The sequence below is a fragment of the Chrysochloris asiatica genome, unplaced genomic scaffold (assembly GCF_000296735.1).
Source record: "Chrysochloris asiatica unplaced genomic scaffold, ChrAsi1.0 scaffold00026, whole genome shotgun sequence".
Taxonomy (NCBI): Eukaryota; Metazoa; Chordata; class Mammalia; order Afrosoricida; family Chrysochloridae; genus Chrysochloris; species Chrysochloris asiatica.
In genome coordinates this window covers 21,776,030-21,781,088 of record NW_006408544.1, presented here as the reverse complement: position 1 = coordinate 21,781,088, position 5,059 = coordinate 21,776,030, and the positions used below count along the sequence as shown (strand labels likewise).

Sequence of the window (5,059 nt, the reverse complement as noted above, 5' to 3'; positions counted from 1 at the left end):
ACATGGACAGTGTATCCAGTAATCAAAGTGAGTATGGGATTATGCTTACTGAGTACTCTTCCCATGGGTGGAGGTTAGCAGTGCCATGGTTAGAACAGTGTTTTTGATAAGAAGTTTACGCTGTAGAACCTACCAAGCATGCAGGTCAAACCCATTAACAGCTGAGAACACTGCTGAGGCTCAAATATGGCATCATTTCCAGATAGAACATTCAGTATCTGGTCTGATTAAATCCTTTGAATTATAGAGGGAACGGTGGTTTTATCCTCATTGGAAAAGATAATATGTGTGCACGGATTTGACTTCCCTACCTACGTATCTGAAAACAATACCATGTATGAACAACATTGTTTCTGAACAATGAACTCATTTTATAGCAAAAGAAGTAAGACAATGGGCTTGTGAGAATGATGAAATCATCTATTGAAAGCTCAATTGCAGTGCAGGCTAGATGACAATACGTTGTAAGGAACTCTGCTAAAAGATACAGTATATGCTCTGAACTACCAATTATATTTTATGTTGTTTTTCCTTAGCCAGAACACTTGAACGCAAGCAGCAGTAGTTTCTTTCACTACTCTAATTACCCATTCACAAAATTTTGATTGCCATTCCTATAAATGTGGGTTCTGCTAGTTTAGAGGTTCCCAAGGAAATAAAAAATAATGCCTTCAGGATGAAACAGTAATTCATTGAACCTGAAGCCAAAACTGCCATCTGTCTATTTGGTGTTCTTCATGCTACTGAACTAGTATGACCATTGATAAAAGTTAAAAGAAGACCACAGCAATTGAATACATTCAGATCTACTACTGGTTTAGAATCACACAATGAGGTAGAGAATCATGGACAAATTGAGATGTTGGATGTGGGCAAAGAAAGCATGAATGTGGCAGTGGAAGAAGGAAGTTCGCAATACAATTACGCCTTGTGTTGTAGAAATGAGGAAAGTTACAGAAATGAAGAAAGTGACCATTTTCTTCCACATTTTGTTACATATCTCTCTTTTTTCCTTTCAACCTGGTCTAAGGAATATTACTAATAGTTGTCTATGTAAATTAGGTGGAAATTGTTTGACTAAATGAGAGGAGAAATTAATATCAATAAGAGATGAATAGAGTGAATTAAAGAGACTTTGTGACTTCCCTTTAAGGGAGAAGATGAGCAGGGCTCTTTTTTTTTTTAGCTTAAGTTTCAACAGCAGGATTTCAGGCAGCTTTATTCAGGGCAGGAAAGCCTCCCTTTAGACTCTTTCTCCTTTTATCCAAGCCCTGACTAACCTTACTCCAGCAACAGGCCACATGGCTTCAACTGGCCATTTCCTAGGCTGGTGCACACCTGCACGAAGGCTTCACCTGTGCTGGCTAGAGGGTGATGGTCAGGCCCATGGCAGCACTCTGGCTGGCTGCTACTGCACAAGGTTATGGAAGTAACCGCAGTTACTGCATTCTGTTGGCAGGTGGCATTACTCCAGCGTGTCCCCATATAATTTATACCAGACAAATGAGTTCTTCATTTCTGATAGATGCAGTCAGAATACTGGTTGTGAGGATGGGAAGACTGCGTCTTAACAAACCACCATGACTGGTGACACAGGGAAGTGTATATAAAACAATAGGACTCATTGAGGTCTCCCCTCTCTGAGGCAACACAGCACTCCTTAGCTTCTTAACATTTTCGGTGTTTTGTTATAGGAAGTCATTGTGTTGTGACCAGTCCAGTCATCCAGCTTGGCCTTGAGTGTGAAACATGCCTGGTCCTGGAGTTTGAGTGGAAGAGTTATGATCACCGTTACCATAATCCATAACACTGCTACTGTGCAAGACTTGCATTAAGAAATGGTTTTAGCAAAAGGGGATTTTGTGAAAATGTGAGCCTGCTACAAAGCCATCCATTGCTCTCTGGCCACACAACTAGACTGAAACTGGTCTCTTGCCCTTTTCTTTAGGTGATTTGTGCTTCATTTTTCAATCAGTAGCTTTAGGAAATGATGGCATAATTTTCAAGTCCATCCAGTTGGTTTTTTGGGGTTTTTTTTAAAGAATAACCATTCAGGAAGAACAATATAGGGTTCCACTCAAATATTAGAATCTCATGCAAAATTCTAACACAAGTACATTTGATTCCGTTTGGCTCTTCAGTTATTTACCATATTGAACAATGCTAACCCACTCAAATGCCAGTAGTTACTTTTCATGGACTTTAGCATCTCATCTCAGGCACTTAGAAAAGAAATAGAGCCATGGGTCAAGTCTAAGTTTTGGCATTGCAGGTATGCCAAATGTTTAGGAATGGAGAACTTGTCAATGTTTTGGCCATCTGAAAAGTATTACCCACACACTGTTTGGTGCTAGTTCAACAGTCACTATGTGCTAAGAATTAAGAACCCCAAACCCAATTAATGTCTTACTTCACAAAGTCTAGTTAGAATCAAAGGATTGAATATTTGTCTAAGGAAAAAAAAAAAAAATCACACAGTAATTTTTACCAAACAGCACTACTGTACTACAAAAGGAGTAACAGAAAATGACAACAGTACACAAGAATCTTGACAATATTATGTAGGAAATGCCAGAGGATTGGAGTTTGCTATTTAACAGCACAATCGACCACAATCTGAGATGTAAAGGTACCATGTTCAAGAAACTGGAGGTTGAAAGGCTGGGGAAGAAAACACTCTGAAAACTAACTATGATGTATAGTAAGATCACACATTTTATCATATAAAACCTTTCTCCACATAGTAGTCAGGTGCAAAGAGTCATGTGATCTTCTGTTGGCTTGTGAAAATAGCATCCCACATCCCAGTGCTTCAGCTTTTCTGTGTGGCGGGGATCTTTTTTTCAAATTCCAGCTCTTCCACCCCAGCCTGCGTCATGAGGTCTGCAATGTTTTTCTCTAAGTCATTGATGCGACTGCTCATGTCATCAGTTCTTCCAATGATCTGATCGGACATGGTCTGGAACTTGTCCTGTATCTGCTGCAGCAGAGTCTTGACCACAGAATTGAGATCCTGAAGGCTCTTGGGGTCAGTCTCGGCCATCTCCCAAGTTCCCAGCTTGGCAGTGGTGTCATGGACCATTACCTACACTTCCTTTTGTCCAGTGAGCAGAGTTCTATTTGTATGGGTATGTTGTTGCTGATGTTGTTAGGTGCCATCAAGTCGGTATCAACTCACAGCGACCCTATGCACAACAGAATGAAGTACTGCCCAGTCCTGGGACAACCTCACAATTGTTACCACGCTTGAGCCCATTGATGCTGCCACTTTGCCAGTCCATCTCATTGGGGGGTGGGGAGGGTCTTCCTCTTTTTCTCTGATCCTCAATCTTACCAAACATAATAGCCTTCTCCAGTGACGGGTCTCTCCTGAAAATATGTCCAAAGTATGAGAGACGATGTTTGGCCATCCTGGCTTCCAAGGAGCACTCTGGCTACACTTCTTCCAACACAGATTTGTTGGTTCTTTTGGCAGCCCATGGCACTTTAAATATTCTCCTCCAACACCATAACTCAAAAGCAGCAATTGTTCTACAGTCTTCTTTATTCACTGTCCAGCTTTCGCATGCATACAAGGTTATTGAAAATACCATGGCTTGGGTCAGGCGCACCTTAGTTCTCAAGCTGACATCTTTGCTCTTCAACACTTGAAAAAGGTCTTGTGCAGCAGATTTGCCTAATGCAATACATCTTTTGAATCTTGACTGCTGCTTCCATGAGTGTTGATATTTGATCCAAGAAGAATGAAGTCCTTGACAACTTCAATCTTTTCTCCATTGATAAGAATGTTGTTTATTGGTCCAGTGGTGAGGATTTTTGTTTTCTTTACATTGAGATGCAATCCATACTGAAGGCTGTGCTCTTTGATCTTCATCAGTAAATATTTTAAGTCCTCTTCACTTTCAGCAAGCAAGGTTGTATCATTTGCATATGGCAAATTGTTAATGAGTCTTCTTCCAGTTCTGATGCCATGTTTTTCTTCATAGAACCCAGCTTCTCATATTATTTGCTCAGCATACAAGTTGAATAAGTATGGTGAAAGAACACAACCCTGTCGCACATCTTTTTTTATTTTAAACCAGTCAGTGTTCCCATGTTCTGTTCTAACAACTGCCTTTTGGTCCATGTACAGATTCCTCATGAGCACAATTAAGTGTCCTGGAATACTCATACTTCGCAATGTTGTCCATAGCTTGTCATGATCCACACAATTGACAGCCTTTGCATAGTCAGTAAAGCACAAGCAAACATCTCTCTGGTATTCTCTGCCAAGATCCATCAGATATCAGCAATGATATCCCTCATTCCTCGTTCTCTTCTGAATCCAGCTTGAACCTGTGGAAGTTCTCTGTCAATGTGTGCTTGCAGCCATTTCTGTATTACCTTTAGTAAAACTTTACTCACATGGGATATTAAAGATATTGTCCAATGATTTCCACATTCTGTTGGGTCACCTCTCTTGGAATGGGCACAAATACAGATCTCTTCCTATCAGTTGGCCAGATAGTTGTCTTCCAAATTTCTTGGCAGAGATGAATGAGTGCCTCTTGTAACACCTCACTTTCTTGAAAGATTTCAATTTGTATTCCATCGATTCCTGATGCCTTGTTTTTTACCGATTCCTTCAGTGCACCTTGGACTTCTTCCTTCAGTATCATTGGCTCTTGATCATATGCTACCTTTTGAAATGGTTGAATATCAACCATCTTCTTTTGATGCTTTTTGCATCATTCAATAATTTGCCCTGAGAATCCTTCAATAACCAAAGTCAGAGTTCTGGTTTAGATTATGCAAATGATAGGCACAAAAGCAAGATTCGGAATGCAGGAAAAAAGAAGATATCACTGGTACAATAAGATTGAGCAGATGTCTGGGTTCCAGCAGGATGCAGATGTTTTGCCCAAAACTTTCAGACACACTTCAGCTTTGTGGAGGACTGAAATCAACAGTAAGAATTTCCTACACTTCCTAATTTTCTTAACATCAGTGGTTTCCCTGACCATCATTCCCCCAAGACCTACGAATGTTTTTGCAAGCTTTTAATTCTTTGTAATAGATG

The 5,059-nt window shown here is 40.2% G+C and overlaps 1 pseudogene; it reads right to left on the bottom strand.

The window, feature by feature from the left end:
• Positions 1 to 2,812: 2,812 nt before the first annotated feature.
• LOC102829393 lies at positions 2,813 to 3,043 on the bottom strand (annotated as a pseudogene).
• Positions 3,044 to 5,059: the final 2,016 nt, after the last annotated feature.